We start from the raw sequence: 16233 nt of genomic DNA, 5'->3' as shown, positions 1-16233 counted from the left end.
TTTTTAGCAGCCTTCTCAACTTGTCCTGCCACCTTCAAAGATTTGTGTACGTACATCCCCAGGTCTCTCTGTTCCTACACCCCCTTTAAAATTGTATCATTTCGTTTATATTGCCTCTCCTCATTCTTCCTACCAAAATGCTTCAATTCACACTTCATACTTCCCTGCATTAAATTTCATCTGCCATGTGTCTGCCCATTTCACCAGTCTGTCTATGCCCTCCTGAAGTCTGTTACTATCTTCCTCACTGTTTACTACATTTCCGAGTTTCGTGTCATCTGCAAGCTTTGAAATTATTGTGCCCTGTATACCCAAGTTCAGCTCATTAATATATATCAAAAAGAGCAGTGGTCCTAATACCGACCCCTGCGGAACACCACTGTACACATTCCTCCAGTCTGAAAAACAACCGTTCACCACTACTCTCTGCTTTCTGTCCCTTAGCCAATTTTGGATCCACCCTGCCACTGTCTCTTTAGTCGCATAGGTTGTAATTTTGCTAACAAGTCTATTATGTGGTACTTTATCAAACGCCTTTTGAAAGTCCATATACACAACATCAACCACACTACTCTCGTCAACCCTCTTCGTTACTTCATCAAAGAATCAAATCAAGTTGTCAAACACGATTTGCCTTTGACTAATCTGTATTGGCTGTCATTTATTAACCCACATTTTTGCAGGAGACAATTAATTTTGTCTCGTATTGTCGCTAAAAGTTACCTCACCACCAATGTTACGTTGATTTGCCTGTAGTTACCGGGTTTATCCTTCTCCCCTTTTTTTAAACAGGGGCGTAACATTTGCAATCCGCCAGTCCTCTGGGACCACTCCCATACCTAAGGAGGTTAAGGAGATTGTGGCCAGATCATCCGCAATTTCCATCATTACTTCCCTCAGCAACCCTAGCGTGCATCCCATCCGGACCGGGTGTAAAGGCTCTATATAAATGCAAGTCTTTCTTTTTTATATGTTGATAAAAAAACTTTTGGATTCCCTTTCATGTTACCCACTAATCTATTCTCATACACTCTCTTTGCCTCTCTTATTTCCTCTTTCCTTTCTGTATTTGGCTTGGTTCTCCACTGTGTTATGAGCCTGATATTTATCTTTAGCCTCCTTTATAGAATCATCGAAATTTACGGCACAGAAAGAGGCCTTTCAGCCCATTGTGTCTATGCCTATCCAGCCTAATCCCACTTTCCAGCTCTTGGTCCGTAGCCTTGCAGGTTACGGCACATCAAGTGCATATCCATGTACTTTCTACCAATTACTTTAAATCCATGCCCCCTGGTTATTGACCCTTCTGCTCAGGAAAATAGGTCTTCCTATCCACTCTATCTAGGCCGCTCATAATTTTATTCACCTCAATTAACTCTCCCCTCAACCTCCTCTATTCCAAAGAAAACAGCCCCAGCCTATCCAATCTTCCCTCATAGCTAAAATCCTCCAGTCCTGGCAATATCCTGGTAAATCTCCTCTGTACCCTCTAGTGCAGTGGTTCCCAACCAGTGGTCCGCGAGGGTACTGCAGGTGGTCCGTGAAAAAATGGTCCAAACCCCTAAAATAAAGGTGTCTGTTGTCTCCACAGATGCTGAATGAGCCGCCGTGTGGTCCCAGTGTTTTTATTGCTGTTTAAAGCTGGGTTTTGGGGATGAGCTGATGGAAGTGAAAACCTGCCGTGGATGGAGGGCGGGTTGGTTTCTGGAAGGAGCAAATCAACTGGGCTGAAAAATCAGCTCCAGACAAATTCACCTTCGGAGAGGTTTGTGTTTCTGAATCCCTAAATCTTCTGGCTCTTTTGACATGTCCCCATTCAATGTAGAGACCCTCTCCTCATTCTGCCCCTCGAGACCCGTCACCTCACATTTCTCTCCAGCTAATTTCGAAACATGTTTTACACACCCCTCCAGGATTGCCCTGGAGTCCCAAACACTGTGTCAATTGGGAATTAGGCAGACCAAGTGTCGCTGAGCATTTGCTGTAGTGAAACAAGGGTTCATTTCATGAAACAGTGCTACAGCTTTCGGAATAGAGGGAGCTTATAGAGACCTGATGGGTTCCACCGAAACAAAAAGGGTTTGAGGTGTTGGCAGGCAGGACAGATAGAATGTAGGGAGTGTTTAAACTAGATGTGGAGGTTGTTGCTGTAGTTGTTCTGTGGAGTTCCTTCAAGGAGGTGATTCTGAATGCAATGGATCAACGTGTACCCATGCAAAGCAAAGGCACTGAGCATTGTTAAAGTCCAGCCTGGTTCAACGGAACTAACAAACAATTCATCCAGAAGAGAAAAAGGGATTTAAGGCCATGACAGTAAATGGCACAGCATTCAGGTGGCTACAAAACTAGAAGGCAAGACAAGAGTATAAAAACTGCAGCAGAATGGCGAAGAACAATTTCACATTGAACATGGCAAGTGAAGAGAAGGGTGATAATAGTGCCAGAGGTAAGTTGTGACATTATTCACAATTTGGCCTAGAAATTGGGTTGGGGTGCCAAAGTGGCGCAAAAGTCGCCTGAGCGCAGGATTTAGCGCAGCGATCGGTGTAATACCGATCGCCAGAAATTCCGTTTCAGTGCCGCTCGAGGGACACGGGGCGAGGCTCGAGGCGCTCCGTGTCCCTCTTAGGGCGCTGAAACTGATTATCGCAGCGCAACGTGCCGCAGCACCACACGCTGCGGCACGGCACGCTGCGGTACTGCAGGCCTTCCTCCCACTGTTAAGGGGAGGTGCCTGCAACAGCGCGATCCCCGCTCGCGAGTGCCGGCAAATGAGCCCGGCACCAAGGCAAAGTGCCGGGCTCTCGGGAAACAGCCGGCAATGCTGCGGGGGGGGGGGTGGTTAGGAGGCCGGGGACGGAGGTGCTGGCAGGCGGCCGCCGAAAAAGCGGCCGCCCCGCACCTTCACCTCAACTTGCGCCGCTGCCGGCAGAGTAAGGCCCCGTGAACCGGGCGCGGGTAGCGAACGGCGCAACTGCGGCGTTCGCTACCAAATATCGCGAACGGGGCACGAATGGGGCGCTGCGCACACCGATGACCATCATCGGTGGCGGCGCAGCGCAAATGCCTAACGCCACCATTAGCGCCCCTACTGAATATCGCGGGAGACGCAGCCAGTGGTGCTACAGCCACTGACTGCCTCTTTAGGCGCTAACAGGTGGCGCTACTCACCCAATTTCTCCCCCAAAATGTTTTAAACGGCTTGCTTACGTTGTGGTCCACAAAAGCTTTTGATGACAATGTCGTGGTCGGCATAAAGGAAAAGGTTGGGAACCGCTGCTCTAGCGCAATCACACCTTTCCTGTAATGTGGTGCCTGTGTTCTTTCTTAGTCTGACCCCACCTAATACCTTACTATTTCTTACTTTAGCGCTCTCTGCCTCTCCCAATCCTTTGAGCACTTTATTTTCCCTTTCTAATGTTATATCCTGGTGCCCACCCCCCTGCCAAATTAGTTTAAACCCTCCCCAACAGCACTAGCAAACCTCCCCGCAAGGATATTGGTTCCAGTCCTGTTGAGGTGCAACCCGTCCGGCCTGTACAGGTCCCACCTCCCCCAGAATCGGTCCCAATGCCCCAGGAATCTAAAGCCCTCCCTCCTGCACCATCTCTCCAGCCACACATTCATCTGTTCTATCCTCCTATTTCTATATTCACTTGCGTGTGGCACCGGGAATAATCCGGAGATTACTACCTTTGAGGTCCTGCTTTTTCATCTCTTTCCTAGCTCACTAAAATCCGCCTGCAGGACCTCATCCCTCTTCCTACCTATGTCGTTGGTTCCGATATGGACCACGACCTCTGGCTGTTCACCCTCCCCCATCAATGTCCTGCAGCCGCTCAGTGACATCCTTAACCCTGGAACCAGGGGGGCAACATACCATCCTGGAATCACGTCTGTGGCCACAGAAATGCCTGTCAGCTCCCCTAACTATCGAATCCCCTACCACTTTTGCTCTCCCACTCTTCTTCCTCCCCCCCCGTACAGCTGAGCCACCCGTGGTGCCGTGGACTTGGCTCTGGCTGCACTCCACAGAGGAACCATCGCCCTCACCAGTACTCAGAACAGAATACAGGTTGGTGAGCAAGATGTGCTCAGGGGACTCCTGCACTACCTGCCTGGTCCTCCTTGTCTGTCTGATGGTCACCCTTTCCCTCTCTGCCTGCACACTCCTTAGCTGCGGGGTGACCACCTCCTGAAACATGCTATCCACATAGCTCTCAGCCTCACGGATGCACCGCAGGGATGCTAGCTGCTGCTCGAGCTCCTCCAGCCGACGACACTTCCTGCACACGTGGTCGTCCAGGACACGGGAAATGTCCTGGAGTCCCCACATGGCACAGGATGTGCACTCTGTGGGACTGAGCTGCCCTGCCTCAATTTAATAGGCTATTAACTAGCTTTACAGAAACTTAAGACTAAGATGTATCCAATTCAAATTATTAATATAATACAGTATTAACAGATACCAATCCCTAAGTTTCTGTTTCATCTCTAACCAGCTATTTAACCCCAGCCCCTTGAAGAGCAAGAAAAAAACTGATGTGACCTTTACCAACCAATAAGTTACCAGCTGTCCTGTGATGTCACTCCTTGTGTTTTTCTCTTTCTTCCGCTCTTTAAATCCTCAGTCTCTGCGCTCGGTCTCCACCCAGGTCAGCTCTCACTGCTGCTCCCGGTGAGTCTGGGTTGTGAATCTTTGGAATTCTCTACCCCAAAGGGCTGTGAATGCTGAGTCGTTGAGGATATTCAAGGCTGAGATCGATAGATTGTTGGACTCCAGGGGAATCGAGGGATATGGAGATCGGGCGGGAAAGTGGAGTTGAGGTCAAAGATCAGCCATGATCTTATTGAATGGCGGAGCAGGCTCGAGGGGCCGAATGGCCGACTCCTGCTCCTAATTCTTATGTTCTTATGTTGAATCCCTCCCACTGCTGTGGCACTGATTTACCATCAAGTAGCTGTTTCCAGTCCACTTTCGCTAAATCACATCTAAGCCTAGTAAAACTAGCCTTTCCCCAGTTGAGAACTTTTACTCCTGTTCTATATTTGTCCTTTTCCATAACTATACCAAATCTAACTGAATTATGATCACTACCACCAAAATGCTCTCCCACTGATGCCGCTTCCACCTGCCACCTCCATCTGTTGCTCATTTGTTTTTGAAGTTCTGGGGTAGAAATTCGACCTGTATTTGAGCCCAGGTTCAGTGTAATGGAGCTCTCTGCTGCCCCCTGGTGTCTCTGTGTAATATAGAAACATAGAAACATAGAAGATATGGTGTGGAGACGGTGTTGGACTGGGGTGGACAAATGTAAGAAGTCACACAACACCAGGTTATAGTCCAACAGTTTTATTTGAAATCACAGGCTTTTGGAGCGCTGCTCCTTCGTCAGCTGAAGTGGAGAGATGCATAAAGACACAGCTTATATAGTCAGAGAATAATGTTCATACAGACCCCAGCATCTGCAACATTTGACCCCTTGTGACCCCACCTCATTGTTCTTTGATGTAATGTTTTCCTGACTGTCCTGTTTGGACACCATTCACACCTTTGATTGCTGTGATTATCTCTCTGCCGAGGTGTGATAAATGGCAGTTAGAAAGATTACCTGTAATCATCTGACATTATTCTCTGACTATATAAGCTGTGTCTTTATGCATCTCTCCACTTCACCTGACGAAGGAACAGCGCTCCGAAAGCTTGTGATTTCAAATAAAACTGTTGGACTATAAACTGGTGTTGTGTGACTTCTTACATAGAAGATAGGAGCAGGAGTTGGCCATTCGGCCCCTCGAGCCTGCTCCGCCATTTAATGAGATCATGGCTGATCATCCAAATTCAGTACCCTGTCCCTGCTTTCTCCCCATATCCCTTGATCCCTTTAGCCTTAAGAAATATATCTAACTCCTTCTTGAATATATTTAATGAGTTGACCTCAACTGCCTTCTGTGGTAGAGAATTCCACAGGTTCACCACTCTCTGGGTGAAGAAATTCCTCCTCATCTCAGTCCTAAATGGCTTACCTCTTATCTTTAGACTGTGACCCCGGGTTCTGGACTCCCCCGCCATCGGGAACATCCTTCCTGCATCTAGTCTGTCTAGTCCTGTTAGAATTTTATAAGTTTCAATGAGATCCCCTCTCATTCTTCTAAACTCCAGCAAATATAAGCCCAATCGACCCAATCTCTCCTCATACATCAGAATGTTGTTTATAGACTACAGCTCAGCATTCAACACTATCGTCCCCAACAAGCTGGCCACCAAACTCCAAACTCTTGGCCTGAACACTTCCCTCTGCAACTGGACCCTGGACTTCCTAACAAACAGACCCCAGTCTGTCAAATTAGGCAACCACACCTCCCCCCCACTGACCCTGAACACGGGGGCCCCACAAGGATGTGTGCTGAGCCCCCTCCTCTACTCCCTCTTCACCCACGACTGTGTGGCTGTTAATGGTTCCAACACCATCATCAAGTTTGCAGATGACACCACAGTAGTAGGCCAGATCACCAACAACGATGAGTCAGCCTACAGGGAGGAGGTCCAGCATCTCGTGAAGTGGTGCGCCGACAACAACCTGGCCCTTAACACCAAGAAAACAAAGGAAATAATCGTGGACTTCAGGAAGTCCAAAGGCGGAAGTCACACCCCCATCCACATCAATGGGGCGGAGGTGGAAAGGGTAGCCAGCTTTAAGTTCCTCGGAGTCCATATCACGGAAGACCTCTCCTGGTCCCTCAACACCTCCTCTCTGGTGAAGAAGGCCCAGCAGCGCCTATATTTCTTGAGGAGGCTGAAGGGATGTAATCTGTCACCCCCGATCCTCTCTAACTTCTACCGCTGCACTATAGAGAGCATCCTGACAAACTGTATCACGGTATGGTACAGCAGCTGTAGCTCCCATGACCGGAAAGCCCTGCAGCGGGTAGTCAAAACTGCCCAACGCATTACCGGCACCCGGCTACCGACCATAGAACATATATATCAGAAACGCTGCCTACGGAGGGCACGGTCCATCATCAAAGACCCTACCCACCCCAGCCACAGTCTGTTCGCCCTCCTACCATCTGGAAGACGCTACAGATGCATTCGCACCCGTACGACCAGATTTAGGAACAGCTTCTTTCCCAGGGCTGTCATCCTACTGAACTCCACAAATAAACACTAAAGCCTGCACATCTGCCGATGCACTTTATTGTGGTCATATTTATGCTAATATATATGTACAAATGTATGTTGAAATGTTTAAGTGTCCAATCCAAATTGTACACTCTCGGGAGCCACAAGCCTACATTTCGTTGTACTGCACTTGTGCACTAACAATGACAATAAAAGTTGATTTGATTTGATTTGATTTTTGATTTGATTCCTGCCATCCCAGGTATCAGTCTGGTGAATCTTCGCTGCACTCCCTCCATGGCAAGAACATCCTTCCTCAGATAAGGCGACCAAAACTGCACACAATACTCAAGATGTGGTCTCACCAAGGCCCTGTACAACTGCAGCAAGACATCCTTGCTCCTGTACTCGAATCCTCTCGCTACGAAGGCCAACATACCATTTGCCTTCTTAACCGCCTGTTGCACCTGCATGCTTACCTTCAGCGACTGGTGCACAAGGACACCCAGGTCTCGTTGCACTTCCCCTTCTCCCAATCTATTGCCGTTCAGATAATAATCTGCCTTCCTGTTTTTGCCTGTAATGGAGCTCTCTGCTGTCCCCTGGTGTCTCGATGTGTAATGGAGCTCTCTGCTGCCCCCTAGTGTCTTTGTGTAATGCAGCTCTCTGCTGCCCCCTAGTGACCTTTGCCTCTCCTTGGACTTGGTGACTAAACCGTTTCATTTCATTTTGTTTACATTCAGAGCCTTTGAAGCAGAGTCTGACTCACAGTCTCTTCCCTTGACTCCATCCCCAATGGTGATTGGTGGGTGGAGGTTGGAGGTGTGCGATGCTCCTACTATTGCAGAGTGTGATCCCAATCCCGGTTAATCTCAGCTGGTGCAACGGTCGGAGGGCTACAACTGGACTCAGTGCCCAGGGTTCCTGCTCCTAATCACTATTCTGTGTGTGGACTTTGGTCAAGGACATAATAACATAAGAATTAGGAGCAGGAGTAGGCCATATGGCCCTTCGAGCCTGCTCCGCCATTCAATAAGATCATGGCTGATCATCGACCTCAACACCATTTTCCCGCCCGATCTCCATATCCTTTGATTCCCCTGGAGTGCAAAAATCTATCAATCTCAGCCTTGAATATACTCAAAGACTCAGCATTCACAACCCTCTGGGGCAGAGAATTCCAAAGATTCACAACCCTCTGAGTGAAGAAATTCTTCCTCATCTCAGTCTTAAATGGCCTACAACTTATCCTGAGACTATGCTCCCTAGTTCTAGCCACTCCAGCCAGGGGAAACAACCTCTCAGCATCTACCCTGGCAATCCCCTTCAGAATCTTGTATGTTTCAATGGGGGAAAAATTCAGTTGTTTGCGCCTCCTGTTAGCCTTAAGAGGGCGCTAATGGGGCGCAAAGCAACTAGCACCTGGCGCGGTGATGTTTGCGCCGCTCGCAAAATTAACAAGACATTTTGCGGCGGCGCTAAACACTACCGCCACAATCTCCTGCGCCAGCAGATCGTGATGTCAGTCGAGTGCGCAACGCCCCGGTAGCACCCCAGACCGGATATTGAGTGGCACCCCCCTGCCTTACCACCTGCCGCTAGCAATGACAGGTTGAGGGGAGCGTTTTGCAGTCAGAAAGGGACTGGGGGGGCGCCATTTAAAGGCGACCGCTTCCTGCCTTTTTTTGTTGGTGACATTTTTGCACCACGCATTCTGAGAGAGAGAGAGAGAGAGAGACTTCTGGAGAGATTCAACGCTGTGTGAAGGAATTTTGGGTACTGAGCAGCACGTTACATGTTCATTTTGATTTGCCCTTCCTTGCTTCGCCAGCGCTCTGAGGTAGCACCTCGCTCCTCAGTCTTTGCGCCTTAAGACAGGTGTAAAGCGCCTGATTTAGCGCTCCAATCACCTCCAGGGGCGATAAAAGCCAAGTTTGCCGTCGGAGGTGATAATTAGCGCCAGGTGCTAAACTTTGCGCATGGCCGATAATGGCTCCCCAAATGGGGCGATACTGAATTTTTCCCCCAATGAGATCACCTCTCATTCCTCTAAACTCCAGAGAGTATCGGCCCATTCTACACAATCTCTCATCATAGGACAGCCCTCTCTTCCCAGGGATCAATCTAGTGAACCTTCGTTGCACCGCCTCCAAGGCAAGTGTATCCTTCCTTAGGTAAGGAGACCAAAACTGTGCCCAGTACTCCAGGTGTGGTCTCACCAAGGCCCTGTACAATTGTAGCAAGACTTCCTCACTCTTATACTCCAACCCTCTTGCAATAAAGGCCAACATGCCATTTGCCTTCCTTATTGCTTGCTGTACCTGCAGGCTAGCTTTCTGTGTTTCTTGTACGAGGACACCCAAATCTCTCTGAACACCAACATTTAATAGTTTCTCACCATTTAAAAAATATTCTGTTTTTCTATTCTTCCTACCAAAGTGAATAACCTCACATTTCCCTACATTATACTCCATCTGCCACCTTACTGCCCACTCACTTAGTCTATCTACATAAGAACATAAGAAATAGGAGCAGGAGTAGGCCATTCGGCCCTTCGAGCCTGCTCCACCATTCAATGAGATCATGGCTGATCTTCTGCCTCAACTCCATTCACCGGCCCTATCGCCATATCCCTTGATGCCCTTACTAGTCAGAAATCTATCGATTTCTGTTTTGAATATACCCAATGACTGAGCCTCCACAGCCCTCTGGGTTAGAGAATTCCAAAGATTCACCACCCTCTGAGTGAAGAAATTTCTTCTCATCTCAGTCCTGAATGGCCTACCCTTTGTCCTGAGGCTGTGGCCCTTGGTTCTAGACTCCCCAGCCAAGGGAAACATTCTCCCAGCATCCATCCTATCAACCACTGTAATAATTTTGTATGCTTCAATGAGATCCCCTCTCATTCTTCTGAATTCAAGAGAATACAGGCCTAGTTTACTCAATCTTCTCATACGACAGTCCCGCCATCCCAGGAATCAATCTCGTGAACCTTCGTTGCACTCCCTCTATGGCAAGTATATACTTCTTTAGGTAAGGAGACCAAAATTGTACACAGTACTCCAGGTGTGGTCTCACCAAGGCCCTATATACAGGAAACTCTTTTTTACCCGGCGCCGACGGGACCGGCGTGGTGCCGGTTTATCAAAAAGTCCGGATTACAGAGAGGTATAGTTAAAAGGTACAGGAGCTCCGTACACAGCAACAAATCCAGGCTTCCCTGTTGCTTAGCAACAGGTGCAGGAACCCCGGCCACAGACCAAGCATCCCTGTTGCGGGCAGGAACCCCGATTACACAGCCACAGATCCAGGAACGGCCACTAATATGAAGTAAAACTTACCTGAACCTACTCCTGAATTTTGCCGGTTAACAGAAATTTCCAGTTATTTAGGTGCTGGTAAATCGAGAGTTTCCTGTAATTGGAGTAAGACTTCTTTACTCCTGTACTCAAATCCTCTTGTAATGAAGGCCAGCATACCATTTGCCTTCCTAATGGCTTGCTGCACCTGCACATTCACTTTCAGTGACTCATGTACAAGGACACCCAGGTCCCTTTGAGCATCTGCATTCCCCAATCTTTCACCATTTAGGAAATACTCTGCCTTTCTGTTTTTTCTACCAAAGTGGATAACTTCACATTTATCCACATTATATTCCATCTGCCATGTTCTCGCCCATTCACTGAGCCTGTCAAGATCCCCTTGAAGCCTCTTCACATCCTCTTCACAACTGACACTGCCACCTAGCTTTGTATCATCAGCAAATTTGGAAATGTTACATTTAGTCCGCTCAACCAAATCATTGATATAGATTGTGAATAGCTGGGGCCCAAGCACCGATCCTTGCGGTACCCCACTAGTCATAGCCTGCCATCCTGAAAAGGACCCGTTTATCCCTACTCTTTGTTTTCTGTCTGTTAACCAATTCTCAATCCATGCTAGTATATTACCCCCAATTCCATGTGCCCTAATTTTGTTCATCAGTCTCTTGTGTGGGACCTTATCAAAGGCCTTCTGAAAATCCAAATACACATCTACAGGTTCCCCTATGTCTACTCCACTAGTTACATCCTCAAAGAACTCCAATAGGTTTGTTAAACAGGATTTCCCTTTCATAAATCCATGTTGACTCTGCCCAATCTTACTATTAGTTTCTAAGTGCCCAGTTATTTCATCCTTTATAATAGATTCCAGCAATTTCCCAACTACTGATGTGAGGCTAACAGGTCTGTAGTTCCCTGTTTTCTCACTACCTCCTTTCTTAAATAGCGGGGTTACATTTGCTATCCGCCAATCTGCAGGAACTGTTCCAGAATCTATAGAATTTTGGAAGATGACAACCAATGCGTCCACTATCCCAATGGCCACCTCTTTCAAAACCCTAGGATGTAGGACATCCGTCCTTGGGATTCATCGACTTTTAGTCCCATTAATTTTGCCAGTACAGTTTTTTTACTATTAATAATAATTTCTTTAAGTTCCTCATTCTCGTTACACCCTTGGTTTTCTCATATTTCTGGGAGGTTTTTTGTGTCTTCCTCCATGAAGACAGAAACAAAGTATTTATTTAATTTATCTGCCATTTCCTCATTCCCCGTTATAAATTCTCCCGTCTCTGACTGTAAAGGACCTACATTTACCTTCTCCAGTCTTTTCCTTTTCACATACAGGAAACTTTGGTTTATCCGGAGGTTAAAACTGTATCACAGTATGGTATGGCAGCTGTAACTACTATGACCGGAAAGCCCTGCAGCGGGTAGTCAAAACTGCCCAACGCATTACCGGCACCCGGCTACCGACCATAGAGCACATATACCAGAAACGCTGTCTACGGAGGTCACGGTCCATCATCAAAGACCCTACCCACCCCAGCCACAGTCTGTTCGCCCCCCTGCCATCTGGGAGACGCTACAGATGCATTCGCACCCGAACGACCAGATTTAGGAACAGCTTCTTTCCCAGGGCTGTCATCCTACTGAACTCCACAAATAAACTCTAAAGCCTGCACATCTGCCAATGCACTTTATTATGGTTATATTTATGTTAATATACTACAAGCCAAATGTATGTTGAATGTTTAAATGTCTTAATCCAAATGTACACTCTCGGGAGCCGCAAGCCTACATTTCGTTGTACTGCACTTGTGCACTAACAATGACAATAAAAGTTGATTTGATTTGATTTGATTTGATTTGAGGTTAACTGTCCGCAATGCTCGAGCCACCGGCAAAATTCAGGTCGGTTCAGTAAGTTTTTTTTCTTTTCGTTGCTTTTTTTTCACCAATCAGGCTCTGCAAGGTCTAGCTAAAGCTGTTGCTTAGCTACAGAGACACTTGCAAGCTACGGCCGACTGTTTAGAAGCTAAGCAACAGGGTTTGTTGCTAGATACGGAGCTCAAAAGCTTCCGTATGTTTTAACATTAGCGCTGGTTTGTCCGGCAGTTTTGATGGGACGGCAACAGCTCGGTCCCGTCGGTGCCGGATAGCACAAAGTTTCCTGTACCTATAGAAGCTTTTACAATCCGTTTTTATATTTTTCGCTAGTTTGTGCTCATATTCCATTTTCCCTTTCTTTATCAATTTCTTGGTCCCCCTTTGCTGATTTCTAAAAAGATCCCAATCCTCAGGCTGACCGCTTTTTCTGGCAACTTTATAAGCTTCCTCCTTTGACTTAATACTAGCTTTAATTTCTTTTGTTAGCCATGGTTGGATCACTTTTCCTTTTGGGTTTTTATGCCCTAGAGGAATATATGTTTGTTGCAAATTACAGGAAACTTTTGTTTAACCGGAGGTTAAATGTCCGGAAAGCTCTATCTACCGGCAAAATTCAGGAGCCGTTTCCTATAAGTTTTTTTACTTCTCGTTGCTTTTTTTTTCCAGTCAGGCTCTGCAAGGTCTAGCTGAAGCTGTTGCTTAGCTACAGAGACGCTTTTAAGCTGCGGCCGACTGTTTTGAAGCTGTTGCTAAGCAACAGGGTTTGTTGATTCACACGGAGCTGAAAAGCTCCGTATGTTTTAACATTAGCGCTGGTTTCTACGGCAGTTTTGATGGGACGGCACCAGCTCGGTCCCGTCAGTGCCGGATACCAGAAAGTTTCCTGTATGCATTATTTCCTTGAATGTTAGCCATTGTATGTCCACCTTCGTACCTTTTAGTGTAGTCTCCCAATCTACCATGGCCAACTTGTCCCTCATACCCTTGTAGTTTCCTCTGTTTAGATTGAAGACCTTAGTTTCAGATTGGACTACATCACTCTCAAACTTAATGTAAAATTCAATCATATTATGGTCATTTGTCCCTAAAGGCCCCTTTACCACAAGATTATTGATTAGCCCTTTCTCATTATATCCCCTTTGCAGACTCTTTGGCCTAGAAATTCAGTATCGCCACGTTTGGGGCGCTACAGCCGGGCGTTCGCTAAATTTAGCGCCCAGCGCAACTTAGCGCCACCTTCGCCGAAATTGAGTTGCATCGCCCCAAGAGGTTGCTGCTGCGCTAAAGCAGGCGATGCACGACTATCATAATGCACTAAGCCGGCGAGCAAAGGCGCTAACACCGAGGGCGGGCGCAGCGCAGGTGCGGCGAGTTGCTGATTGAAGGCAGACACGCTGGCGCCGGTCAGCTCTTAAAGGGGGAGGGTCGATTTGTTTGGCTGCCACACCCTGCACACTGCAGCCCTGAAGCAAGGCCTGACCATTGCTGGTTCAACAGTTCAACGCCCAGGACAATGGAGAAGGCTAGGGAGTGAGCGGAGCGCTTCAGCGAGGGTGCCCTGAGGCTACTGGTTGGCGCAGTGGAGCGCAGGCGACCTGTCCTCTTCCCTGACAGTGGGAGGAGGCTGCTTCCCAGCGAGTACCGAAAAGCCTGGAGGAAGGTGGCAAACAGGGTGACCACCAACAGCATGGTTGCCAGGACTCCAGTTCAATGCAGAATAAAGTTCAACGACCTCACTCGGGTTGTCAGGGTGAGTACCCTTTCCACTATCCTCTTCATCCCTGCATGTGCATCTCAGTTTCTGGCCAAAGGGACCTGAAAGCCCCAATGCCCAGCCCTCATCCAAGAGCTATGGGACTCTCATGAAAACCACTTGCACATTCAGCACTTTACACACTGTCAGGGCTATTCCACCATGGGAGGCAGTGCAGGCAAGATGAGGGCTTGACACTGTCAGAGCTATTCCACCATGGGAGGCAGTGCAGGCAAGATCAGGGCTTGACACTGTCAAGGCTATTCCACCATGGGAGGCGGTGCAGGCAAGATGAGGACTTGACACTGTCAGGGCTATTCCACCATGGGAGACAGTGCAGGCAAGATCAGGGCTTGACACTGTCAGGGCAATTCCATCATGGGAGGCAGTGCAGGCAAGATCAGGGCTTGACACCATCAGGGCTATTCCACATTGGAGGCAGTGCAGGCAAGACCAGGGCTTGGCACTGTCAGGGCTATTCCACCATGGGAGGCAATGCAGGCAAGATCAGGGCTTGACACTGTCAGGGCTATTCCACCATGGGAGGCAGTGCAGGCAAGATCAGGGCTTGACACTGTCAGGGCTATTCCACCATGGGAGGCAGTGCAGGCAAGATCAGGGCTTGACACTGTACTTAGAGGCCGTCCTTTCTCTTGCAGGGCAAGCTGGCCCACAATCGCAGGCAGCAGCTACGGACCGGGGGAGGCCGTCCTGACCTTAAAGAGCTCAGCGATCTGGAGCAGCGTGTGGAGCACATTGTGGCAGGCCGGCTGATTGGCCCCGTCGCCAGTGGAGATGCCGACCCTGTTCTGGACAGCAATGGTAAGGTCATCACCTTTTTGACCTCTCTCTTTCCACTTGTGCCTCACACCAGCATCCTTTGCCACTATCGAACCAATGCAGTGCATAGCAGCACTCATGCCTCCCTCGCTGCTGCCCTGTCCTCACTCTAAAGCAACTCTTGTGCCTCCCTGCTTTCAGATGCTGATTCGCCAGGTGAGGAGGCGGGCCCTTAAGCTGCCACTGTCAGTGATTCTGAATTCGAGGAGGAGGAAGAGGAAGCCGGCCCATCAGTGCCACCCTCAGCCGAGGCAGCCCATGGCCATGATGGGGACACGTCTTCCCTGGAGGGGAGCAGGGGGGAAGGGTCTGAGGAGAGTGAAGCTCCGGGGCCCAGCTGGCTGCAGCAACGCGGGAGGGGTGGGGAAGCTCAGCGGCCTTCTCCCCGGAGGGTGAGTGCGGCCTCCAGTCCTGCTACGGTGAGCGCAGAGGAGGTGCGGCTCCTTGGTGAAATGGGCGCCCAGGCTGAGCGCAGACACACTGAGCTCATGGCTGCAGTGGCAAGGATGCCTGACTCCATAGAGTCACTGGCAAGGAGTGTTCAGGAATTCGGGGCAGCACAGGCCAGGAGTCTGCAGGACTTCACGGCAGCACAAGCTAGGAGTCAGCAGGACTTTGCTGCATCACAGGCGGCTTCCAGCCAAGTGCTCAGTCGTGCCGTGCATTCACTGGCTGGTCTGATGCAGACACAGATCAGGGCCACACAGGCACTAACTGCTGCCACCCTCGCTGGATCGGCCAGGCATCGCCGGGGCCCTTGCCGCGCCGCAGCAGCCCAGCAGTCTGTGCTTCAGCAGATTGTGTGCTCAATGATGTTCGTGGTAGCTTGATGGCTGTCATTGTATCGCTCTTCAGCAGGGGTGCTGGGCGCACGAATCAGGGTCATCAGCCAGGTGCACAAAGGATAGCCCTTGTCCCCGAGAAGCCATCCTCCTGGGTGAGCCTGGGCTTCGAAAATGTCTGCCACAGAAGTCTGGCACAGGATGAAGGCATCGTGGCTGCTGCCTGGAAAGCGGGCATTGACAGCTAGTATGAGCTGCCTGTGGTTACACACCAACTGGACGTTGAGCGAATCGTAGCCCTTCCGGTTGCGGTAATCCTCGGCATTCTCTGGAGGTGCCCGCAAAGCCACATGCGTGCAGTCAATGGCGCCCTGGACCATGGGGAAGCCCGCTATTCTTCCAAATCCCATTGCACGCTCTTGCTGCTTGCCAAGGGTCATGGGGAAGGAGATGTACTGACGTCTCCTTCTGAAAAGGGCATTGGTCACCTGGCGGATGCAGCAATGTACCGCAAACTGGGAG

The 16233-nt window shown here is 49.0% G+C and overlaps 1 protein-coding gene across 2 annotated transcripts in view; it reads right to left on the bottom strand.

Annotated features, from left to right (window-relative positions):
• Window positions 1-16233, bottom strand: part of LOC147107937 (microtubule-associated serine/threonine-protein kinase 3-like) — a 177255-nt gene that overhangs the window by 31173 nt on the left and 129849 nt on the right. The window lies entirely within an intron of this gene.

Source organism: Somniosus microcephalus, chromosome 13 (genome assembly GCF_052327205.1).
Source record: "Somniosus microcephalus isolate GS21.2 chromosome 13, FLI_Smic_1.0, whole genome shotgun sequence".
Classification (NCBI taxonomy): Eukaryota; Metazoa; Chordata; class Chondrichthyes; order Squaliformes; family Somniosidae; genus Somniosus; species Somniosus microcephalus.
This window is presented reverse-complemented; position numbering and strand designations above follow the sequence as displayed.